The following is a 27,787-nucleotide window of genomic DNA, read 5'->3' on the forward strand; positions in this document are numbered from 1 at the left end:
TACACATAAAGAGGAGGCTGGGAAGACCCCACCAGGGCAGTTATCTCTGCCGACTGTACCTCCACAATTTCAGGAGGCTGTGGAAGAGGAAGGAGAGGCCCTGAGGCTCCCAGATGTGCCCAACGTCCCAGAGGTCCTAGTGGTATCAGTGTGACACACTAGGATAAGGGCTCAAATAAGACCACCCATGCGGTACGGGAGACAATGTCCCTTAAGAGATGGACAATGAATTGTTTAATATTATAATATATTTTTTAAAGGTGTTGATAATGTAAATAGGTATTTTCACTGTGGTATTGAAATGGTATGAAGTGCTCGAGCTAATTATATATGAAAAGGAAGAAGTTAAGATGGTGGGCATAATGCCAACCCATAGATGGCGCTAGTCGGGCACCTATCTAGGATATATAAATGTCTGAGTGGGATGTCATGACCTGTAATGTGTAATACCTGAGTAAAGGATTATGCTTGCATTTTTACAAAACTCTCCGACGTGAGTTATTCACATACACATAATACAGGGTTTCTGTACCTCTTGTGTAACTGCAATATGCTTTACAACAGACAGAGAAGGTTAGCTTTCAATATATATATTTGTTTGTTCAAATCGATGCAGGGTTTTTTATTCAGAAATATGAAGCAGACATAGGCTACATCATCATGGTTCAGTAGAGGGTGAGTAAAGAGATAAACATTAAAGGAGGGGGAGCATGAGCAGTAGCTAAGTTGTGTGCGTAAAATAACACACCGCAGAACGTGATCCATATCCGTAGCTTTGAGAAATAGGTTTCCGGAGGGGGCGGGGCAGGGACAAAATCTCTGTATTCACAACCGCGGGCCTTTTAAATAACATTCTTAGAAAGTTAATTTAAAAATAAAATAAAATTCTGAGAAAGGAATGTGTTTTTAAATAAACATTTTAGAATCTATTCTAAATGTTACTAAACTTTTCATGTGTTTTTTATGGAAAGTCTTCTTAACATTCTCAGAACAATTTGAGAATATTAATTTTAATAGAACCATGCTGAAGTACTGACATTCCCACAAAATAAAGTTGTTTCTTAACATTCTCTGAACCATTTGAGGACATTCCCAATGTCAAACCATTTGGAGAACGTTCCTAGAACATTACCAAGATATAAATTAAATGTAACCATGTTTTAACTTGTAGGAAATGTTCTGTTAAAGAAATGATATGCCAAGAAATATCGTTTTTTTGTTAAGATTCTTAAATGTGCTGAGAATGTTACAAAGCCAAGTAATGATCCTGCACCATTCCCGGGAAGTTGTTGGAAAGTTGTATGCAAATTAACCATAGGACAACCACCAAACTCTAAGAAACATATTGTAACGACCCTGGGTTTATAAGTGCGGATATCGACTGACGTTCGAGCATGCTTTTGGGGCAGATAGCGCGCAAGACTTCGGGCTAGCTCCTTGCTTGTTTCATACCATTATGGTTGTCAGAACGTTATGTGCTAGCTGGGTTGTAACGTGATAGAATAAATGGGGGTTCTGTATGTCTTTCTTTGTCATCGAGACTGTTGTGAGCATGTGTTCTGCACTGTGAACGAGTTTGAATGAGTGAGAGAGCGTTCACTCCTCTTTTTGTAAGTCACCCCCGCGTGCGCCGAGGGTGCCGATGGTTGTCCACATAAGAGCTCAGAATTTCAGCAGCACCGAAAGCTCTGCTTCCAGCCTAAGCACCAATGTCAGTGTTCGTGACACCTTGGTTCCCCAGGACACCCTTCGCCCTGAGCAGGCAAGGCCACACGGTGGTGGCAGTATGCCTTGGGCTCATTTTGGTCCTGGTATTCTTCAACAACCTTTTTGTCCTGCTTATCTTCGCAAAGTTTCGCGGCAAGTCTACAGGGGACACCATGTATTGGACACCATGTTTGCAAGTGGTACGGCTTCGCCAATTCGCTTTTCGGTGAGTTTCTCAAATATTTCAACAGGCAGCGAAAGCCATGTAGCCTACACTTTAGGCTAACCTCCATGTGACAATAACAAATATTTAGCATATAGTAGTTTCTTAGCCTAAGCAACTTTACTGGCAAAAGGGCATGCAAATCCATCAGATCATTACTGCTCGATCAATTCTTAAATAACTCCTCCAGGCTCATTATGAAAAGTCTCAGAGCACAATTCATCATCAATTTATGCCTGTATATCCAATCAAATTAATAAATTAATGGTATTTTATTCCTCCCTGTGCTTGTAAAATTTACATTTCCCTACATTTGAATACGAAAACAGTCGAACATTAATGAAAAACGGTTGCATAAAGCTTTAGCAAGAGACATTTGCATTCAACCTTTATACCAAAATTGATTCGTTTCGGTGTGTGAATAAGTTTCAATGTGCACTTGACTGGGAAGCTTGACATAGTAAAAGTAGTGACTTTGCATAGGACCTTGAAAATGTAAAGCATGTAGACTATTCAACACAGAGTACAACAGCCTACAGCACCCTTTTAGATCAGCCACTCATACAAATTGTAGCTGATCTTATGCATGTACAATTCTCACCTGTCATCTCTCCTTGCATGTCTCTGGATCCAAAAGTGGATAACCAAAATGGATTGAATTATAATCTGTGAGTGTTTGACAAATGCAGTTCATTATGTTAAATAAAGGTTAAATAAAAACATGTTGGTGTCATTCATGTTTCTGATTAAAGTGTACAAAAAAATGGCTATTCTTTTTAATGAGCTTGGCAAATACATAAATTGTCAAAGCAGTTTATAGGTCCAATGCTGTGACATTTGGCTGTTGGATATCTTTAAAGCTCAGTGATTATCCCGATGGGAGCGATACGTCTTCCCTGTTCCCCTCCCTTTGAAACCACACAGGAGGGCAGTGACACACTCGCATGCATATGCCCCCCACCACATAAGTGCACACACATGCAAACCCCGGCTCCACAGAAAGCTCAACCAAACCTGTAAACACTTCTGGAGGGGAGGAGTGGGCTCATCACACCGGCCCTGGACAATTTCTGTAATGGATGCCATATTTTACTCTGTCTGCTTCCTGAAGGCTCTATATGCTGTCATTCTTCATAACAGCCAGCAACCACTAATCAAGGATGGCATCCATTCACAACTAACAAAGTCTCAAAGTACTCTGAGCACTTAGGAAGACTAAATTAAGTAGGGCAAACTTTTTCTTTCGTTGCCTTTCAGTTGTTGCACTGGAGGAAAACTTTTAGCAAGTTCTCACCTCCTGAGAGGACACACTGTCAATTCAGTTACAAGTCACACTTCCTAGAATGTCAGGCTAGTACTCTGAGACAGACTAGCATGATAAAGACATAAACCTATTTTTCCCTCAGCTTTAGACAAACACACACACGTCCCAATCGCACACTTACAGACAGGCAGAAAGACAGGCAGACATGCGCGTGCACACACACACACAGTATAGAGTTGTATAGCACGTCAGCACTTAAAGCCAACTTGCAGTGGTCTGACTTCATGTAGGAATATAATACTGCACCATACATTTTCTTACTGTCCTGTGTGGCATGGCATGCCAGCTCTCTCTTGGGTTTACTAAATATTACTTTTAACACTTAGCTAAATGTTACCAAAATAGGGCAAAACAGAGCTAATGATTGTTATGTAACCTCCCATTCTTCTTAGCATCTGAATTCTGAAACTGGTGAAGAAAAACGGTGATAACTGGCATCTATTATAACAACACCAGACGCCCCATGACACCCTGATAACCTCCCCCTCATCTTTCTCTCGCTCTTTTTCTCTCTTTCTCTCGCACTTTTCCTCTCTCTCTCTCTCTCTCTCTCTCTTTTTTCCTCGGGATCGTGTCTCTGTCCATTCTGTCCTATGAGCGCTACGCCACGGTGCAGTGCTCCACCCAGGCTGACGTGTCTGACTTCAGAAAGGCCTGGCTGTGTGTGTGGGGCTCCTGGCTCTATTCCCTGCTATGGACCCTGCCCTCCTTCATGGGCTGGAGCAGCTATGGCCCGGAGGGGGACGGGACCTCCTGCTCTGTCCAGTGGACCCAGCGCTCTCCGGCCAGTGTCTCCTACGTGGTCTGCCTGTTCATCTTCTGCCTGCTGTTGCCCCTCATAATCATGGTCTACTCCTACGGCGGGATACTGGTTTCCATCAGGGGAGTGAGTGGTAGAGGTCGACCGTTTTAATCGGCATGGCCGATTTTAATTAGGGCCGATTTCAAGATTTCATAACAATCGGTAATCGGCATTTTTGGACGCCGATTATGGCCGATTACATTGCAATCCACGAGGAGACTGCGTGGCAGGCTGACCACCTGTTATGCGAGTGCAGCAAGGAGCCAAGGTAAATTACTAGCTAGCATTAAACGTATCTTATAAAAAAATTATCTTAACATAATCACTAGCTAACTACACATGGTTGATGATATTACTAGTTTAACTAGCTTGTCCTGCGTTGCATATAATCGATGCGGTGCCTGTTCATTTATCATCGAATCACAGGCTACTTCAACTTTGCCAAACGGGTGATGGTTTAACAAAAGCGCGTTCGCAAAAAAAGCACAATCGTTGCACCAATGTACCTAACCATAAACATCAATGCCTTTCTTAAAATCAATACACAAGTATATATATATTTTTAAACCTGCATATTTAGTTAAAAGAAATTCATGTTAGCAGGTAATATTAATTAGGGAAATTGTCACTTCTCTTGTTTTCAGTGCAAGCAGAGTCAGGGTATATGCAGCAGTTTGGCATGTTGCCAACTGTGTGAAGACCATTTTTCCTAACAACGATCATAATTCATTTGCCAGATTTTTACATAGTTATGACATAACATTGAAGGTTGTGCAATGTAACAGCAATATTTAGACTTAGGGTTGCCACCCGTTCAATAAAATACAGAACGGTTCCGTATTTCACTGACAGAATAAACGTTTTGTTTTCGGAATTATAGTTCCCAAATTTTACCATATAAATGAACGAAGGTTCATATTTCTGTGTGTTTATTATATTATAATTAAGTCTGATTTTGATATTTGATAGAGCAGTCTAACTGAGCGGTGGTAGGCAGCAGAATGCTCGTAAGCATGAATTGAAACCGCACTTTCCTGTGTTTGCCAGCAGCTCTTTGCAATGCTTGAAGAACAGCGCTGTTTATGACTTTATGAATCTCAACTCCCGAGATTAGGCTGGCAATACTATAGTGCCTATAAGAACATCCAATAGTTAAAGGTATATGAAATACAAATGGTATAGAGAGAAATAGTCCTATAATAACTACAACCAAAAACTTATTAACTGGGAATATTGAAGACTCATGTTAAAAGGTACCCCCAGCTTTCATATGCTCTCATGTTCTGAGCAAGGAACTTAAATGTTAGCTTTTTTTACATGACACATATTGCACTTTTACTTTCTTCTCCAACACTGTGTTTTTGCATTATTTAAACCAAATTGAACATGTTTCATTATTTATTTGAGACTAAATTGATTTTATTTATGTATTATATTAAGTAAAATAAGTGTTTATTCAGTACTGCTGTAATCGGTCAATTTTTATATATACAGTGGGGAGAACAAGTATTTGATACACTGCCGATTTTGCAGGTTTTCCTACTTACAAAGCATGTAAAGGTCTGTAATTTTTTTATCATAGGTACATTTAAACTGTGTGAGACGGAATCTAAAACAAAAATCCAGAAAATCACATTTTTAAGTAATTAATTTGCATTTTATTGCATGACATAAGTATTTGATCACCTACCAACCAGTAAGAATTCTGGCTCTCACAGACCTGTAAGTTTTTCTTTAAGAAGGCCTCCTGTTCTCCACTCATTACCTCATTACCTGGTCCTCCAATAATTGGCGTTGAAAAATCATAATCGGTCGACCTCTAGTGAGTGGGACGAGGGAAGGTCCATTTTGAAAGCAGTCAATACCGGACGTGAATTGAAGTGTATGAATTGAAAATGTTTCCATTCATTCATGAACTGAATTTCAAATTCTCATGTTTTTCTTCCTGAATGGACTCCAACCCTAGAGTGGTGCTGTCACTCATTGGTGGTTGGCTACATGGTGTCTGGTGCCTTATTGAGACTCATGATGAAGATCATGATATTATGATGAAGTGTGCACTCTGGTGCCAATGAAGTGTGCACTCTGGTGCCAATGAAGTGTGCACTCTGGTGCCAATGAAGTGTGCACTCTGGTGCCAATGAAGTGTGCACTCTGGTGCCAATGAAGTGTGCACTCTGCAGCTGGTTACATAGTAACTCTACCTGTTAGATCTGTGCTTTACATGACATGAAAGATTTTGACATGCCGAGACAGTCTGAATTGAAATATACACTAAATATACAAAAGTATGTGGACACCCCTTCAAATGAGTGGATTTGGCTATTTCAACCACATCGGTTGCTGACGGATGTATAAAATTGAGCACAGAGCCATGCAATTTCTATAGACAAACATTGGCAATATAATGGCCATACTGAAGTGCTCAATGACCTTCAACGCGGCACCGTCATAGGATGCTACCTTTCCAACAAGTCAGTTTGTCAAATTTCTGCCCTGCTAGAGCTATCCTGGTCAACTGTAAGTGATGCTATAGTGAAGTGGAAACGTCTAGGAGCAGAAACGGCTCAGCCGCAAAGTGGTAGGCCACACAAGCTCACAAAACGGGGCCGCCGGGTGCTGAAGCGTACGGTGAGGAAATATTGTCTGTCCTCGGTTGCAACACTCACTACCGAGTTCAAACGTCCTCTGGAAGCAACATCATGGGTTTCCATGGCCGAGCAGCCGCACACAAGCCTAAGATCACCATGCTCAATGCCAAGCGTTGGCTGGAGTGGTGTAAAGCTCGCCGCCATTGGACTATTTTTCATGGATCGGGCTAGGCCCCTTAGCGCCAATGAAGGGAAATCTTAACGCTACAGCATACAATGACATTCTAGACAATTTTGTGCTACCAACATTGTGGCAACAGTTTGCCCCCGTGCACAAAGCGAGGTCCATACTGATGGTTTGTCGAGATCTGTGTGGAAGAACTTGACTGGCCTGCACAGAGCCCTGACCTCAATCCCAACGACAATCCTTGGGATGAATTGGAACGCTGACTGCGAGCCAGGCCTAATCGCCCAACATCAGTGCCCAACCTTACTATTGATCTTGTGGCTGAATAGAAGCAAGTCCTCTCAGCAATGTTCCAACATCTATTGGAAAGCCTTCCCAGAAGAGTGGAGGCTGTTGTAGTAGCAAAGGGTGGACCAACTCCATATTAATGGCCATGATTTTGGAATGAGATGTTCGACAAGCAGGTCATGTAGTGTATCCTGGTCAAAATCAAGCTACTGTTGGGTAACTGAAAAGCATTTTATACCAATGATATTGGTAGTTCATACGGGTAATTGTAGAATGCCCGTATGACAGACCGTACTGTGACAGACCGTACTGTGACAGACCGTACTGTGGCTGCCCGCATAATGGTTCAAGCCAGACCATGATTCACCATTATACACAGTTATGGACCCTACTCAGCCTTTGTGTTTCTGGACCCATTATCCCTTTGACAAACAGTGTAATTGGAATAGAAAGGCTGTCTGGATATATCTGTCTGGCTGGATGATTGGGAGATATTATTACATGTATAAGGAAGTATTTCCTTCATTTAATGACTGGAGGCCAAAACTAGATAGCACTACACAGTACAAACAAGATGTTTCAAAAACACAATCTAGATCATTTCCTCAATTTATTTTTTACCACTGCTGTGACCATGCTATAAAGATCTATGGTAACACATAGCATGGAGGAAAATAGTTAATGTCTATTAGGAGAAGCAGCTAGATATTGGCTCATGGGCAGTGTCCAATTAACATGTAGCCCAGTGTTTTCATGGCTATTTAAGTGATGGAGGCAGGCTCTCTGGGGAGTCATGGAGGCAGGCTCTCTGGGGAGTATTGGAGGCAGGCTCTCGGGGAATCTGGACCTGGTTGTGTTCAACCCTCCTTAGGTTTTTGTTAATCATTCTTGCCTTTGGGAGGCTTTTATAAACCCTGGGCATCTGGCTCACACAACCAATTTGTAATTAATGGGTTCCAATTGGTGGCTGCCTGCCCTGCTCAGAATGCCCTCACCTTATGCTACCCGCCAGGGCTACTCCATGAATGAATCAACTAGGAGCCATTTTTGGGCTGTGGAATAGGCCCGTTACTATTGGTGACAATCCAGTTATGTAGGTATCTCATTTTCCCTGTGTTTGTTGAAGCCTGTTCAGCTGAGGGGACCAGCGCGTCAGACCTGATTACTTGTGAATTTCCGCTTCGCTGATCCACCAGTCACCTTCCTTCTGAAGCCCCCCCCCCCCAGGCTTTTCTTAGAAACCAAGCGCCAGCTTGTGGAGTAGTACTGTCATCTGAGAGGTGAATTACAATTCACCATGCAGTGACACATCACACAGAGAAATTACATTCATATGAAGATAATCAGTATGGATCCAGGGTGGTATATTTTATGGTTGGGCCTCACTGCACATCTTAATTCCAGGCACACTTTTGGTCATAAAAGCCTCTCCCATGGTCTCACATTACTGTGAGATTTATCATGCCATAACTGTGCCTCAGAATAAATGTCGATACGACGGCATCCTAATGTGTTACTCCAATGCATGGCCAAATCTCCAGGTGTCACAAATGTACCTTTTTATCAATTTCCTGAAAAGAACAGTCTGAGCCTCCAAGATAGAAGTGCCTGCTTCCTTTGTGGGTCTGGAATAGAGAAATCCAGGCAATACACCGGAAATATCCTTTGTGATATCTTGGCAACAGTAGAATTCCTATTACATGTTCAAGAAGATTGCATATGTAACAGAGGTTATGGCCTACTCGTCTGGCAACAGGGCTGTGTCTAATTGATCATCAGTGGTGGTAGTTGCCGTTTAAGATGAGGGAGGATGATTACTTTTTTTATGAACATGGCCTTATTTCTATTACAGCATATTGGATGACTGTCATTCATATTCCATTCATCCAGCTCAATGTAATATTGATAGGTTTAGGCTACTACATGATACTCACATTTTCCCTGTGCCCATCATGAGGTTGCTACAACCTAGCCTATGAACGAAGGTTTACAAGGTAGGTGCACAGGTTGAGAGTTTTCAGTAATCAAGGTAACAGACAGTGACACCTTCAATACCACCTTGCACACTCTTGCCTGCATCTAGCTGATTTATGGTGTAATCATTAGTCCAACAGTTGCAAACAAGTTTCTATTGGACAAATTCAGGTATCCCCGTTTCATTCCATTTGCTTCCGTTTAAGAAAAGGTTTTCAACAGAATCTGTGCAATGAATATCCCAATGATCACACGCAAACAGTTCACTTTCATAGCAGCCCCATTCAAACAGCTCATTGTACATATAATTCCTTCTCGCCTCTATCTACCTTTCCAAGCTAAACCTTCATATCATGACCGCTACACACAGCCTACATTGTTGTCATGTCATAGTCAACATAGCTACTAGAACTAACACGTTAGTAAAGCCGCTACAATCACTCAGTACAGTGTAGTCAGCAGCAATCAGTTTAGCAGGTACACCGGAGGGCCTCGGTGGCAATAAATTAATAAAACCAAAAGCTTACCTTAGAGTTCCAGTGTTAGATAGCCAGCTAGCTAACATAGCATACCTGTCTGTTTGAGTAGGCTAAACTACATTTGACACTAGCTAAGTTAAAGTGAAAGAAAATATACAATGAAATATTGCTCTCTCGCTTCACTTTCGTTTTTGAAGAAATTAATTTGTTCAAAACTGTTCAACTATTGTCTTTCTCTCTTTGAGTAAACTACTCTACACATTTTATGCACTGCAGTGATAGCTAGTTGTACCTTATGCCTCCAGTCCTAGATTCATTCTCTGATCCTTTGATTGGGTGGACAACATGTCAGTTCATGCTCTGCACAAACCCTAGCCTCCATAATGAATCAGCGATATACAAATTGGCTTAATTAATTATTTACTAACTAACTAATCAAATCACAGAAATACATAAACAAACAATATAGTTATTGGTTACTAACACAATGCATTGAATAGTCCCTAGTGGGCTAAACCAGTATGACGGCTTGGTAGACAATGGAAAGAGGTGGGTCAAATAATTAAGCCAATGTGTATATCGCTGATTCATTGTGGAGGCTAGGTTTTGTGCAGATACCCAAGGGTTTGCGACGTTGAGTAATGAGAACTGATGGGGTACAATTTATTAATAAGCGACTGTTTTGATAAGATATGAAAATATCTGAAGAGTCGATTCAGGAAATAACTAACTAATGACAGTAAATATTTTCCCGTGGTGCCCCGACTTCCAAGTTGATTAAAGTTTAGATGATTTAGTTTATCAAATCAATTCTGTGTAATTAAAATAAGTCTCTACATTTAATGATAGTCACGTTACGACATATAGTGCGCCGTGTGAGGAATCTAAGATAGAATGAAGCATTTATTTTGATTAAGCCTGTATAAATTTCAAAAGCAGATTGCATTATACACCCAGATTATGCTATACAGCAGGGGAGTTGTAGACAGGAATTATTGGTTGTGTGTGTTTACCCATATAAGTTGTCCTGGTGTCGCGTATCTGATGACATCAGGGTGTCTTATGAGTTGGTAAAGTTAGTGATAAAATTTCTAGTATTTGGATAACAATCCAGCTAATTATAGAAATTATAGAAATTGACGCGTTGGGCCAAATGTGCTATTTCTGTCTCCCGCGTTTCAGAACCGGGTAGACTCGGTCATTATTAATTTCTCGAGCGAGGACACAGAGGCAGCCGAGGAGGAGGAGGTATTAGCTTGACAAAGCGATAATTCTCTGTCCCTCACGGTCTCAGTAGCGTGAGGAGACTCTGTGTATTTCTTTGTTTACCACGTGTTCCAGTTAAACCATTCCCATCTTTAAAGGGATTCTATGTTATGCTTGAAAGTGTACAAAGTAGGATTAGCTTGCACGAGATGCTACAGCTAACAAAGGCAAAGTAGCCATTTCGTTTTTCCTGTGTCACGTTGAAATTCCTCCGTCTTAAGCAACTTAAGTCCCGCCCTTTGTACTTCCATTTGATTTCAGCTTTCTGCGTTCAGTGACCCCTGGGGGTGAAGAATCGGCAGGATTTTTTATTTTATTTTAAATCATCATTTGTGACACCCAGTGTGTATCACGTTTATATCAAGTGGTTACTAATGTTATCCAGCCAATCTCAACGGATGGGGTATAGTTGTCTCTTTCAATTTAACTAATGAGTAAAATTGCCAGACTTACCTTTTTCAAATTGACATTTTAAATAATTTCCAAATTGATTGGTTTCTGCAAATGAGACAATTTTCCACATGAACCTTGATACAGCAACGCTGTCAGGTTAGTTAAAGTTGAATTCCCAAATAGCCTATACAGGTTTGATTTATCATTAACATTGATTAATCAGTCAAATTTGTTTTTGCAAAGCTCATTCAGTACTTCCCAGTACTGAAGGAAGTCCCGCCTTCGCGGGAATCCCATGTGGCTTCGGCCTTAGGGATAAGTGACCATAGTGGTGAATGTACCTTAACATTTGAACTACTGGTTACAGTTATGATGATCCAGACAATCTTAATTGATTGGATATAATCGTCTCATTCAATTTAATAAGTTAAATTGTCAAACGTACACTACTTCAAAAGTTTGGGGTCACTTAGAATTGTCTTTGTTTTTAAAAGAAAATCACATTTAAAATAACATCAAATGAATCAGAAATACATAGACATTATTAATTTTGTAAATGACTATTGTAGCTGAAAACGGCAGATTTCTTTTATAGAATATCTAAATAGGCATCCAGAGGCCCATTATCAGAAACCACCACTCCTGTGTTCCAATGGCACGTTGTGTTAGCTAATCCAAGTTTATCATTTTAAAAGGCTCATTGATCATTAGAAAACACTTTGGCAATTATGTTAGCAGAGCTGAAAATTGTTGTCCTGATTTAAAGAAGCAATAAAACTGGCCTTCTTTAGACGAGTTGAGTAACTGGAGCATCAGCATTACAGAGTTAAAATGGCCAGAAACAAAGTTTCTTCTGAAATTCGTCAGTCTATTCTTGTTCTGAGAAATGAAGGCTATTCCATGCGAGAAATTGCCAAGAAACTGAAGATCTCATACAACGCTGTGCGCTACTCCGTTCACTCAGATTGCAACACTTGTAAGGGAATCTCTAGAACACTCTTCTGATGCTCAACACACACGCCACTAATAAATAGAACCCTTCATTCAGGAGGAAAGTTATTAGAAGTCATGAACCATAATCACACTGCGTATGACTGGTTCAGTGCTTTCTTCCGTCTTGAGGGTAACTCCTCTGTGGATGACATACAGTTGAAGTCGGAAGTTTACATACACTTATGAGTCACTCAAACTCGTTTTTCAACCACTCCTCAATTTTTTGTTAACAAACTATAGTTTTGGCAAGTCGGTTAGGACATCTACTTTGTGCATGACACAAGTCATTTTTCCAACAATTGTATACAGACAGATTATTTCACTTGTATCACAATTCCAGTGGGTCAGAAGTTTACATGCATGTACACTAAGTGGACTGTGCCTTTAAACAGCTTGGGAATTTCCAGAATATTATGTCTTGGCTTTAGAAGCTAATTGACCTCATTTGAGTCAATTGGAGGTGTACCTGTGGATGTATTTCAAGGCCTACCTTCAAACTCAGTGCCTCTTTGTTTGACATCGTGAGAAAATCAAAAGAAATCAGCCAAGACCTCAGAAGAAATTGTAGACCTCCACAAGTCTGGGTCATCCTTGGGAGCATTTTCCAAATGCCTGAAGGTACCACGTTCATCTGTACAAATAATAGTATGCCAGTATAAACACCATGGGGCCAGGCAGCCGTCATACCGCTCAGGAAGGAGACGCATTCTGTCTCCTAGAGATAAACGTACTTTGGTGCGAAAAGTGCAAATCAATTCCAGAACAACAGCAAGGACCTTGTGAAGATGCTGGAGGAAACAGGTACAAAAGTATCTATATCCACAGTAAAACGAGTCCTATATCGACATAACCTGAAAGGCCACTCGGCAAGGAAGAAGCAACTGCTCCAAAACCGCCATAAAAAAGCCAGACTATGGTTTGCAACTGCACATGGGGACAAAGATTGTACTTTTTGGAGAAATGTGCTCTGGTCTGATGAAGCAAAAATATAACTGTTTGGCCATGATGACCATCGTTATGTTTGGAGGAAAAAGGGGGAGGCCTGCAAGCCGAAGAACACCATCTCAACTGTGAAGCACGGGGGTGGCAGCATTATGTTTTGGGGGTGCTTTGCTGCAGGAGGGACTGGTGCACTTCACAAAATAGATGGCATCATGAGGTAGGAAATTGATGTGGTTATATTGTAGAAACATCTCAAGACATCAGTCAGGAAGTTAAAGCTTGGTCGCAAATGGGTCTTCCAAATGGACAATGACCCCAAGCTTAAGGACATCAAAGTCAAGGTATTGGAGTGGCCATCACAATACACTGACCACATCCTAATAGAACATTTCTGGACAGAACTGAAAAAGCGTGTGTGAGCAAGGAGGCCTACAAACCTGACTCATCATCTCTGTCTTGAGGAATGGGCCAAAATTCACCCAACTTATTGTGGGAAGCTTGTGGAAGGCTACCCGGAACATTTGACCCAAGTTAAACAATTTAAAGCCAATGCTACCGAATACTAATTGAGTGTATGTAAACTTCTGACCCACTGGGAATGTGATGAAAGAAATAAAAGCTGAATAAATCATTCTCTCTACTATTATGCTTACATTTCACATTCTTAAAATAAAGTGGTGATCCTAACTGACCTAAGACAGGGAATTCTTACGAGGATTAAATGTCAAGAATGATAAACTGAGTTTAAATGTATTTGACTAAGGTGTATGTAAACTTCCGACTTCAACTGTAGCTATGAAATAGACTCCTTCATACCTATCACCACTACAATGGTGTAAGACACATTGACGTGTCGTAAAACTACTACAGGTTCCCTTAACATAGGTCTTGAGGTCGACATCAATTCTTACTGACCTCCAGGCATTGACCTGGAAATTATCTGATGACATCAGACATATTCTTGTCATGCCCTGACCTTAGAGACGTTTTATTTCTCTATTTGGTTAGGTCAGGGTGGGATGTGGGATGTGGGGTGGGCATTCTATGTTTAGTTTTCTATGTTTTTGCCGGGTTTGGTTCTGTATGCCTCCTGTATGTCTTCCCAGCCTGGTGAGTCCTGTGCCTGCTCCCAGAGCCAGGACTCCTGTGTGTCTCTCCAGCCCAGTGAGGAGTCATGGCAAGAAGCCTCCAGCCATGGCCTCCAGTCCGGAGCCACCAGCGACAGCCTCCAGTCTGGGGCCCCCAACGAGGGTGCCCAGTCCGGGCCCTGCGACGAGGGTGCCCAGTCTGGGTCCCCTGCGAAGAAGGTGCCTAGTCCGGGTCCCCACACCAGAGGTGCCACCAAAGGGGGGTGAGCCAGAGGTGGAGCGGGGTCTACGTCCCGCACCAGAGCCGCCACCGCAGATAGATGCCCACCCAGACCCTCCCCTATAGGTTCAGGTTTTGCGATCGGAGTCCGCACCTTTGGGGGAGGGGGGGATACTGTCATGCCCTGACCTTAGAGAGCCGTTTTAGTTCTCTATTTGGTTAGGTCAGGGCGTGATGTGGGGTGGGCATTCTATGTTTTGTTTTCTATGTTTCTATGTTTTGGCCAGGTATGGTTCTCAATCAGGGACAGCTGTCTATCGTTGTCTCTGATTGGGAATCATACTTAGGTAGCCCTTTCCCTCCTTTCAGTGTGGGTAGTTAACTTTGAAGCTTCACAGCCTACCCGGATACTTGGTATGTGCGCTTGTGTAAGCACAAACACACACGTACAACGGCACATGTAATAAGGATTTATACTTGGATCACTTAAGCGTCCGAGCAAAATACCAGGCTTAGTAAAGTTGAAAATTTACTTTGAGGCCTTTATCTCTACAGCTGCAGTACTCACCAGTTTCTCCAGAGGTCCATAGGTCATCCCTGTAGACTGCCTGAATCTGGTGCCTTGCAGCTGTAGACTTATCATGTAGTTATCAACTTAGGATAGCGCCCTAAGCAACACCACAAATTAGGAACGCCCTAGATATGACATTAGACAATGCCATGATGCGTTCATGGTCGGCAAAATGAACCTACGTAGAATACAGTCCAATTAGATGGTTTGATAATTAGATTTTGTATATCATTTGTTTATGCTTTCATTCCTTTTCCTTTCAAGTCCTTTGACACTTAGGAAGTGATAGAGCCTTAAACAAAGTCCCCATACAACCATCAGTTAGTGCCACAATGCCGCTCAATGGGAAGAAATGTAATTATATATTTTGAGTGTGTGTGTGTGCGTTGTTAACATCTGCCTAAGTTACTGCCCAGATCTTCCTGTCTGGATGACCAGACGATGGGTACGGAATGGCGATCCCAATCCGGACATCTGCTGCCAATCCTTGTGGCGGCCCGTTCCATTTGCAAAAATCCTACCCAGGTCGACCACCAAAGATGGACCACAACGGCAATCACCAACTGGACATCATCTGCCCATCCTTGTGGTGGACTGCTCCGCTTTCAGAGAGCCTACCAAGGTCAACCACCAGAGGGGGACTGCAACGATGATCCACAACCAGGACCTCACGTGGTCGTAAATTTTTTATGTTGGTTTACAACATGCAGGATAATCACAAGATTGAACCCACCAGAGGGGGACTGTCACGACGTGGCCTTTTTTGGGTGTATATCGTGGCTCCCCCCTCTCTCTTTCTCTCTCTCTCCCACATCAGGTTTTACAACGGTCATAAATACTTGGAAGAAACTGCCATGCAGTGTTGCGGGAGAGAGTCTATGGAGACAGAGCTTCTCTTGCCAAAACTCCTAATCCCTAAAATGGGAGAATAAAACAGTATTTCTATTTTTGTGAATGTGGAAATGGTCCGTGGACACTTAAGGGACAGTCATGTCGAGTGTGTTTCATTTGGTGATCTCATGAAGGACAGGAAACACTCATTACTGTATCTTTGGTTGTGTACACTTCTTCATTATGGGGTTTACATCTAAATATTGTGAAACGTATGTGATTAAACTATTTGTGAAAAGATTTAATGTGATGTTAAGCTTCAAAATGAGAAAATATGGGTTTTCATATAAAGTTAACCAAATCAGTGGCCACTCCCATGTGAGCATATTTGGCGTCATGGACCCCCCCTTTTCTCAGACGTGTATAGAACCCACTCCTGACTAAATGTACATTAGACCAGAAAATATGGAGCTAACGCTACATGTTGAAATGGTTAAGAACTATAACTCTATAGGCCAAGGAGACCAGACAGCATGTAGTGTTGGCTACACGGATGGAAATGGTTCAACTCTGAGACTATCGATCACTACAGAATAAAAGCAAGTCCAAGACGTAGAATTACTAGTCTGCAGCTGGAAATGATGTAAGTCTAGTACGAGAATACCAACAACCGCGGAAACATCTATTCCATGTAACGACCATCTGTACACCTGACGTATCCATTACAACAGAAACTATCCAGAGCCGCTGAGAAAGCAACAACTACGAAAGACATTGTAACATCTGGGGAAGTTAACCAGAGACTTTCTGATGAACTGACTCTCCGACAGACGGACCGGCGATTCCAAAAGAGAAGACAACAACGACATACGGGGGTAAATATATACATTGCAATTATTTTCGAATGAGCAGCTATTCATGTGCAATGGATTATATTTTCAATTAATATAATTATCAACTGTTTGTAGTGAATCCATTTGGTCTTTTCCGCTTTTTATCTGTCCCCACCCCTTTCCATTGTCTACCAAGCCGTCATACCGGTTTAGTCCACTAGGGACTTATCAATGCTTTGTGTTAGTAACCAATAACTATGTAATAATTACAAATAGAATTGATTTGATAAAATAAGAGTCTTCACATTTAACGATATTCACATTACGACACAGTCAAAAGTTTGGACACACCGACTTATTCAAGGGTTTTTCTTTATTTTTACTATTTTCTACATTGTGGAATAATAGTGAAGATGTCAACTATGAAATAACACATATTGCATCATGTAGTAACAAAAGTGTTAAACAAATCAAAATCTATTTTATATATTTGAGATTCTTCAAAGTAGCTACGCCTTGATGACAGCTTTGCACACTCTTGGCATTCTCTCAACCAGCTTCATGGGGTTGTCTCCTGGAATGCTGATATGACAGTCCATCATTACTTTAAGACATGACGGTCAGTCAATGTGGAAAATTTCAAGAACTTTGAATGTTTCTTCAAGTGCAGTCACAAAAACCATTAAGCACTATGATGTAACTGGCTCTCATGAGGACCGCCACAGAAAAGGAAGACCCAGAGTTACCTTAGCTGCAGAGTTACCAACCTCAGAAATTGCAGCCCAAATAAATGGTTCACAAAGTTCAAGTAACAGACACATCTCAACATCAACTGTTCAGAGGAGAATGAGTGAATCAGGCATACATAGTCAAGTTTCTGCAACAATAAAAAATGTCTAAAAGACAGCAATAAGAAGAGGAGACTTGCTTGGGCCAAGAAACACGAGCAACGGACACTAGACCCGTGGAAACCTGTCCTTTGGTCTGATGAGTTCAAATTAGAGTTTTTTTTAAATTCCAACCGCCGTGTCTTTGTGAGATGCAGAGTAGGTGAACGGATGATCTCTGCATGTGTGGTTCCCACCGTGATGCATGGAGGAGGAGGTTGTGATGGTTTGGGGGTGCTTTGCTGGTGACACTGTCAGTGATTTCAAATACAAGGCACACCTTAATACCAGCATGGCTACCACAGCATTCTGCAGTGATACGCCATCCGATCTGGTTTACGCTTAGTGGGACTATCATCTGGTTTTCAACAGGACAATGACCCAAAACACACCTCCAGGCTGTGTAAGGGCTATTTGACCAAGAAGGAGAGTGACCTCAACCCAAATGAGATGGTTTGGGATGAGTTGGAAGGAAAAGCAGACAAGTGATCATCATATGGGAACTCCTTCAAGATTGTTGGAAAAGCATTCCAGGTGAAGCTGGTTGAGAGAATGCCAAGGGCATGCAAAGCTGTCATGAAGGCAAAGGGTGGCTACTTTGAAGAATCTAAAATATATTTTCATTTGTTTAACACTTTTTGTTTGGTTACTACATGATTCAATATGTGTTATTTCATAGTTTTGATGTAGAAAATAGTCAAATAAAGAAAAACCCTTGAATGAGTAGGTGTGTCCAAACTTTTGACTGTTACTGTATGTGTATTGGATAACAGCACAGTCATTTGGGATTTTTAGGGCTCATTAAAGGTATTTAATTTATTTAACCTTTATTTAACTAGGCAAGTCAGTTAAGAACAAATTCTTGTTTACAATGACAGCCTACCCCTTTCGGATACTTTCCCAACCCTCTAACCACTAGGCTTCCTGCCGCTCCATTGATGTATGACTCATCAGGCTCAGGTAGCATCAGGTGTCAATTTTCGATCAAAGCTCTAATCAAATCCAGACATAGGCCTATTTATATGCTTTATACTGCTTTTGAATGACAAGTCCGGTTTTCGTGTGAAATACCGGGTTACCTGGGAGAAAAGTTATTTATTCTTAGGAGGGAACACATAGAATACTGGTAAAATAGTCAACCCTACTGTAGACCTTCATTGCAACACAGTGTGTTTTAATAAATTATTTGGTGACGTGAATATATTTAGTGTAGTTTTTTTCACTATTTACATTTTTAAAATCATGAAATTTACTGACGGAAATGGTCCTTCCCTTCCTCCTCCGGGGAGTCTCCGCTGTTGAGCATAAGAGGTTTGTGGCGCTGACATCCTGTTATTCCTTCTGATTGGCTGATATCCTCAGTCGGCCATGCTCATTGGTCGGGGTGCTGCGACAGGCGTCAGTGGACATTACTGAACGACGCACTTGAAGGAGCATGAAATCAACTCTGGGGAGGTGGAAAACATGCAGCACCACAGTACACCACAGTGCTTACGCAAAGATACTGTTGGTTCTCATGCCAGAACCAAGCTATTTTGACACAAAGACATGACACAGAAAAAACTTATTTTCATATAAGTAAAAAATGGACTGCAACACAGCTGATCATTTGGCTCTGTCATACATTACATAAAATCCACTGTTTTTGAACCCTTAACATACATGACCAGCACTACAACATTACAAGTAGGATGCTACACATTGGTAATAGCAAAGATAATACAACAGTATAATCAATGCCAAGCTTTGCCAGACAATTTTCTTCTCCCCTCCTGTTCCAAGGTGGCTAAAATCAACCTGCTGTCGGCCCAGAGACGAGAGCAGCACATCCTGCTCATGGTGCTGTCCATGGTGTCCTGCTACCTGCTGTGCTGGATGCCCTACGGCGTCATGGCCCTGGCGGCCACCTTCGGCCGGTCAGGCCTGGTCACCCCTGTGGCCAGCGTGGTGCCCGCCGTCCTGGCCAAGAGCAGCACCGTAATCAAACCTGTCATGTCATCTATGTGCTGTTCAACAACCAGGTGAGAGGGGGCGCTAAAGGACAGACCAAAGGGACAATGGTGTTGTTCACCTGTCGTGTAGCCTTTACAGCGGTGGGGAGAAACGTATATGCAGCTTAGACAGCCTTATGACAGCCGGGCATGTGAGTAATACAGAGGCGAAAGAAACGCACACCTCTTTTGGCGAGGTGCTGGCTAGCGGAGTAGAACACTTGACAAATTAAAGGAGAGCCGCACACTCAGATGCAATAATTTAATAACCAACGTTTTGACAGACAAGCTGTCTTCATCAGGGTATAATGACAAACACTGCGGGGTGACTCGTTTATAAAGTGTCAAAGAACGCACACAGGTGTCTGTAATCATGGCCAGGTGTGGCCTGATATCATTGGTTGATTGTCAGATGTAAAAATAACATACCAAAAACATGAATGGATAGTATACGATCATAGATACAATTTGGCTACATAAGCCTACAAACATTTACAACAGCAAAATCACAAGAATGGCTTCAGATCAAAGTCTACGTTAAGACCGAGGGAGCAAGGGTCTTTAAATTAAAGATCCAGGCAGCCTCTCATTTTATCAATAAATTGTCCAGGTCACCCCTCTCCTAGGGAGTGTGACTGGGTAAATTGAGTTCTGTCATGCTCTGAGATTTGTACTTTTAATGTTTGCTTTGTTTTACCCACATCATTTTTACCACAAGGACAAGTTATAAGATAAATAACTGCCTTAGTGGAGCACGTGATAACACCTTTTGATTGGGATCTGTTTCCCTGTTTGGGGGTGTTTGAAGGATCTACATTTATAATTGCCATTGCATGTAGCACAGCCATTACACTTGTAGTTTCCATCCAGTAGGGGCGCAAATAGACGTTGCGCAGGGATATCTTGGGGTGGTAAATCAGAGTTTTGTTTGTTTTTGTTTAGAATTTTCTCAATAGCAATTTTAACCATTTTTGTACCCCCTCACATTGCATTTTCTTTGCTTCTCAGCCATATTTCTGTCTAAATCTGATTTAGTTTTTTTGCAAAGTCTTTTGATTCGACAGAATTGGCTGTAGGGCAAACTGTTTTTCAAGGGATGCGGGTGACAACTTTCAGCCCTCAGTAGGTTTCCTGTAAAGATCAGTGTATAGAACATTATCCTCACACAAGATCAGGAAACTGATTTGACGTGTCAGACTGCATAGTAAATCTCAGATGCTCAGAACAAGAGTTAAGAAAAGCATGAAATGCCTGGAGCTGTTTTGCATCACCCCTCCATAGAACAAAAATATAATCAATGTACCGTTTCCAATTAATGATGTGAGGCAAGAAAACATTTTTGAGAGGATGGAAAATGGACTGTTTCTCCATGTAACCCACATACAAATTAGCATACTTAGGAGCCATGGGAGATCCCATAGCAGTACCTTTCGTATGAATAAAGAAATTATTTATTATCATGAAGTAGTTGTGTGTGTGTGTGAGAATACTATTTCAGACAACGTTATAATGCCTGCACTGGAAGTTAGTTCATTTGGGTCACGTTGCAGAAGAAAATGTAACAGCTTCAATACCGCCCTCATGTGGAATATTTGTGTATAACGACTCGACATCAAAAGTAACTAACAAAGTATTATCAGGGAGAGATCAAGAGATTCAGTAATAGAGATCACACTGCTGGTGTCCTTCACAAAGGAGGGGAGCTGTTCTGCGAGTGGTCTAGTAAAAAAAGTCAACAAAAGTCGATAGAGGGGCCGTTACTGCATCAAGGGCCGCTACAATGGGGCGCCCAGGAGGTTTTGTAACTTTCTTGTGTAATTTCGTCAAAGAATAAAAGTAGCAATTTTAGGGTGTTGAATAACCAAAAAAGAACATGACTTTAGCTATCTGACCAGAACTTAAATACCCATGTAGGACAGTAAAGATATTGTTCTGAAATTGGGCAGTGGGGTCACTTCTGAGGTTCTTGTAAAAGGTGTTGTCAAGCAGTTGTCTATGACCCTCATTTACATAAACTGTCCTATCCATGAGTACAACCAACCACCCTTATCAGCAGGACGGGTAAGGACTGATGCATCGGATTGTAAATCAAGCAAAGCTTGTTTTTCATTCCTTAGGTAAATGATGGAAAGATATGTACTCCTGTTTGTTCTTAAGGAGATGAACAACATATTATTCAACGAGTCTGCAATACGTCTCAATAGAGTGATTGCGATTGGATGGAGGTAAAAAATAACACCTACTTCTAAAAGGAGTCGGAGTACGTGCAGGTGAGAAACCTACATGTTCAGTAGAAATGTCACTATTAGGGGAGAAAAAGTATTCCCTTAAATGGATGTTATATCGGCATCGAACATGAACACCCTCCCTATGAGAGGGGGTGACCTGGACAATTTATTGATAAAATGAGAGGCTGCCTGGATCTTTAATTTAAAGACCCTTGCTCTCTTGTTCTTCACGTAGACTTTGATCTGAAGCCATTCTTGTGATTTTGCTGTTGTAAATGTTTTTAGGCTTATGCAGCCAAATTGTATCTATGATCGTATGCTATCCATTTATGCTTTTGGTATGTCATTTTTTATATCTGACAATCAACCAATGATATCAGGCCACACCCGGCCATGATTACAGACACCTGTGTGTGTCCTTTGACACTATATAAACTAGTCATCCCGCAGTGTTTGTCATTATACCCTGATGAGGACAGCTTGTCTGTGGAAACATTGGTAATTAGGTTATTAAATTATTGCACCTGAGCTCCTAGAGTGTGCGGCTCTCCTTTAATTTTTCAAGCCTGGCATGTGAGGACAGAAAGACAGTCACACTCAGCCCCCAGAGTCCATACTAAGAATATCAGTGAGGTTTTCATTTCAGAGGTATATCCTAACATGTTGACATGATGTTTTTGCTAAATACTCTATTTCACGTTCATGGACATGATTACTTTAGCTTGACAGGCTAATCATGTATTTTGTTATGAGAGCTCAGTTGATAAAATTAATAAATGGGGGTTCAAGTGCTTGTGACAGCCCACCTGTCAGTGAGGAGCAGAGAGGGACTGGGTGAAGGGACACTGCTAACATCCCCACAAGGACTACTGACAGTGACACCCTAACTCCTGTCATTGTGGGGACACAGTATTGTGAGGACACAGACTCCCAGTAATTACTTTGCACCTCTCATCGCCCTCTGCCTCATAGATACTACCTATGACACTTAGAGTAAGAACAGGCCGGCTGACATACTTAGTTACATCCCATCTGTCCTCTCTCGGGGCACTTGAACCAAGAAGAGGTGTCAAGTATCAACACACCACAGGAGGTTGGTGGCACCTTAATTGGGGAGGACAAACTTGTGATAGTGGTTGGACCAGAGTTAGTGGAATGGTATCTAATACATCAAACGTGTTTAATGCCATTCCATTTGCTCCGTTCCGGCCGTTATTATGAGCCGTCCTCCCCTCAGCAGCCTCCACTACTACAAAGACTTATTTTGAACATTTTAATAGAGAACACATACTAACAAACTAGGTCACTCTATGCTCTCTTTATGCAGCCTGGTCTCATAGACTAGACATAACATGTCAATCTGGAACACTCAAATTAGTATGATGCTATGTTTGGTATGGTGACATAAGACAGAAGGTTACTGTTTGAATCTCATCACAGAAAACTTGATCATTTTAGCTAATTAGCTACTTTAACTACTTACTATGTTTTAGCTACTTTGCAAGTACTTAGCATGTTAGCTAACTCTAACCTTAACCTAACTCCTAACCTTAACCCAAACCCCTAGTCTAGCTAACATTAGCCACCTAGCTAATGTTATCCACAACAAATTGGAATTCATAATGTTTTTTTAAATTCGTAACATATTGCACATTTAGCAAATTCTTAACATATAATACGAATTGTAATTCATAACATACGAAATGTATGATGGACATCCACAAATGAACACACGAAACCTATCATACTAAATGGAGTGTCTCTGATTTACATACAGAATAATATGAAATGCTCTGAGACCAGGTAGCTTTCTTTGGATGAGTTTGATCAAATCAAATTTTATTGGCCAAATACACCTATTTAGCAGTTGTTATTGCGGGTGTAGGAACACAAGCATTTCGCTATCTCCAACAGCGCAGTAGTATCTAACAGTGCAGTAGTATCTACAAATAATTCGCAACAATACACACATCTAAAAGTAAAAGTATGGAATTAAGAAATGTATAAATACTAGATTGAGCAATGTTGGAGTGGCATTGACTGCAATAGAATAGAATACAGTATATATACATATGAGATGAGTAAAATCAGTATGTAAATATTATTTAAACATTAGTGACTAGTGTTCCATTATTAAAGTGGCCAGTGATTCCAAGTCTATGTATATAGGGCAGCAGCCTCTAAGGTGCAGGCTTGCGTAACTGGGTGGAAGCTGGCTAGTGATAGCTATTTAATGACCTTAAGATAGAAGCTGTTTTTCAGTCTCTCTGTCCCAGCTTTGATGCAACTGTACTGACTTCACCTTCTGGATGATAACGGTGTGAACAGGCCATGGCTTGGGTGGTTGATGTCCTTGATGATATTTTTGGCCTTCCTGTGACATTGGGTACTGTAGGTGTCTTGGAGGGCAGGTAGTTTGCCCCCGGGGATGCGTTTGGTAGATTGGACCACCTTGCAGTTGCGAGCAGTGCAATTGCCCTAACAGGCGGTGATACTGCCCGACAGGATGCTCTCAATTGCACATCTGTAAAAGTTTGAGGGTTTTTGGGGGCCAAGCTGTTGTGCCTTCTTCACCACACTGTGTGTGAGTGGACCATTTCAGATGGTCAGTGATGCGTATGCCAAGGAACTTGAAGCTTTCCACCTTCTCCACTGCAGTTCTTTCGATGTGGATAGGGGCGTGCTCCCTCTGCTATTTCCCTGAAGTCCACGATCAGCTCCTTTGTTTTGTTGACATTGAATGAGAGGTTATTTTCCTGGCACCACTCTCCCAGGGCCCTCACCTCCTCCCTGTAAGCTATCTTGTAATTGTTGATAATCAGGCCTACCACTGTTGTGTCGTCAGCAAACTTGATGATTGGCCACGCTGTCATGGGAGAACAGGGAGCATAGGAGGGGGCTGAGCACACACCCTTATGGGGCCCCTGTGTCGAGGATCAGCAAAGTGGAGGTGTTGTTTCCTAACTTCACCACCCAGGGGGGCGGCCCATCTGGATGTCCAGGACCCAGTTGCACAGGGCAGGGTTGCCTAGTGGTTAGAGCATTGGACTAGTAACCTAAAGGTTGCAAGTTCAAATCCCCGAGCTGACAAGGTACAAAATCTGTCGTTCTGCCCCTGAACAGGAAGTTAACCCACTGTTCCTAGGCCGTCATTGAAAATAAGAATTTGTTCTTAATTGACTTACCTAGTAAAATAAAAAAGGGTTCAGACCCAGGACCCCGAGCTTAATTATGAGCTTGGAGAGCTCTATGATTTTGAATGCTGAGCTATAGTCAATGAACAGCATTCTTACATAGTTATTCCTCTTGTCCAGATGGGATAGGACGGTGTGTAGTGCAATGGCGATTGCATCGTCTGTGGACCTATTGGGCAATAAGCAAATTGAAGTGGGTCTAGGGTGTCAGGTAAGGTAGAGGTGATATAAACCTTAACTAGCCTCTCAAAGCACTTCATGATGACAGAAGTGAGTGCCGCGGGCGATAGTCATTTAGTTCAGTTAACTTTGTTCCTGTACCCAAGAAAGCAATGGTGGACATCTTGAAGCAAGTGGGGACAGCAGACTGGGATAGGGAGAGATTGAACATGTCCGTAAACACTCCAGCCAGCTGGTCTGCTCATGCTCTGAGGACGCGTCTAGGGATGACGTATTGGCCGGCAGCCTTCCGAGGGTTAACACGCTTAAATGTCTTACTCACTTCAGCCACGGAGAAGGAGAACCCACAGTCCTTGGGAGACGGCCACGTCGGTGGCCCTGTGTTATCCTCAAAGTGGGCGACGGTGTTTCGCTTGTCCGGAAGCAAGACGTCGGTGTCGGCAATGTGGCAGGTGTACCCTTTGTAGTCCGTGATTGTCTGTAGACCCTGCCACATACGTCTTGTGTCTGAGCTGTTGAATTGCGACTCCACTGTCTCTATACTGATGTTTTGCCTGTTTGATTGCCTTACTGAGGGAATAACTACACTGTTTGTATTCAGCCATATTCCCAGTCACCTTGCCATGATGAAATGCGACGGTTTGCGCTTTCAGTTTTGAACATATCCCAGCCCGCGTGATCAAAACAGTCTTGAAGCACGGATTACGATTGGTGGAACCAGCGTTAAATAGACCTTAGCATGGTTACTTCCAGTTTGAGTGTCTGCCTATTGGATGGGAGGAGCAAAATGGAGTCGTGATCAGATTTGCAGAAGGGAGGGTTAATCATGAAACATACACCCCTGCCTTTCTTCTTCCCGGGAGAGTTCTTTAAATTTTTTATTCCCGTCTGATGCGATGTACTAAGAACCCAGATGACTGAATGGAAGGGGACAGTATATCCCGAGAGAGCCATGTTTCTGTGAATCAGCGTATGTTACAATCCCCGATGTCTCTCTGGAAGGAGATCCTCAACCTGAGCTTGTCTACTTTTATTATCCAGAGACTGAATATTAGTAATATACTCTGAAGAGGTGGATGGTGTGCACGCCTCTGGAGTCTGACTGGAAGTCCACTCCGAATCCCTCTTCTCCACTGGCGGTGTTTTGGAGCAGCCTCTGGAATAAGTTAAATTGCCTTGGGGAGTACAAACAAAGGATCCAATTTGGGAAAGTCGTATTCCTGGTCGTAATGCTGGTGAGTTACCGCCGCTCTGATATACAAAAGTTATTTCTGGCTGTATGTAAAAACACCCAACAAAAATTCTAGGGTAATAATGTAAGAACTAACACAGTTGCTTAGGAGCTAGAAGCAGAGCTGCCATATCTGTCCGATGCCATCTTACTCAATGTGTCAAATGCTATCGCCTCAGTGTGTGAGAGTGAGATTTATACTCAAAGTGACTCGTGTGTGTGTGTGTGTGTGTCAGTTTTACAGATGCTTCGTGGCTTTTGTGAGATGCAGAGGGGAGCCCCAGTCTGTGTACGGCTTTAACACCCAGCAGAGAGGAACGCTACCCCCGGTAAACCCCTTTCATGCCCCTCTCTGGCCCAAAAACAGCCCTCTCTTTGCTCCCCACACACCGAGAGCTACAGGAGCCCCAGCAATGCCCCCTGTGTGGCCTGCGGAGTGAACGGCGCACCATGTCTCCGGTGGTCCACTACACCCCTTGAGAACCTCCCTTACTGGGCTGGGGGAACCACACTCTTGAGGTGAGAGAGGCTCAGAGAAAAGATAGCCACCTGCATTCTCCTGTGAAACCTTTGAATTCCTTTGTGAGCAAAGTCAACCCAGTCTTAAGCCCTTAACCAAGAGCAACTGGTCGCGACCCTTCAGTTGTGTCCCCAGCCATCTAGGGAACTCTGCCTTGGATTCTACAAGGCAGAGGCAAGCCGAAGTTCGGAGTCGAAGTCTATGCCACATCGTCGGTGATTGGTCAACAGAAGGGATTCTTCAATAAAGTCTTTGTCATTCAACGATAGACGACTCGTTTTCATGCAGATGTTTTCATTGAGCAATACTGCACCAAGCATCTTAGTTAGATGAATTGTGCAACTAAGATCTCCTCGGCAAAAACATACAAATTTTAGATTAATTCAGACTATTTTGAGGAAGCGTATACTAATTGCTGCTTTTTCCTGTTATTTCAAGCAAAGGTCTTTTTAAAGGAGAATATGAGCACACTCGTTCAGCTAGACGCCTTAGGCTACCTGAATGTTCTGTCAAAAAGGCTCACAGCCGTAATCGCTACCAAAGGTGATTCAAACATGTATTGACTCAGGGGTTTGAATTACTTCTCCTAATCAAGATAGTGTTTTTTGCTCTCTTTTTTTCTCCAAATGTTGAAGTGTTCTTTCACTTTGACATTAGAGTATTTTGTGTAGATGGTTGACAAAAAATGACAAATCCATTTTAATCCCACGTTTTAACACAACAAAATGTGTACAAAGTCAAGGGGTGTGAATACTGTACAGTATACAGGCTCATGTTCACTTGAACTGAGGGCACCACTGGGACTGTTCTACCCAGAATCCCGTTGGAATTACATGACACTCTG

General features: G+C 42.1%; 1 pseudogene; it reads left to right on the top strand.

Moving 5' to 3' along the window:
• Positions 1-1,642: 1,642 nt before the first annotated feature.
• Positions 1,643-26,863, top strand: LOC135527240 (pinopsin-like; annotated as a pseudogene).
• Positions 26,864-27,787: the final 924 nt, after the last annotated feature.

The sequence above is a fragment of the Oncorhynchus masou genome, chromosome 32 (assembly GCF_036934945.1).
Source record: "Oncorhynchus masou masou isolate Uvic2021 chromosome 32, UVic_Omas_1.1, whole genome shotgun sequence".
Taxonomy (NCBI): domain Eukaryota; kingdom Metazoa; phylum Chordata; class Actinopteri; order Salmoniformes; family Salmonidae; genus Oncorhynchus; species Oncorhynchus masou.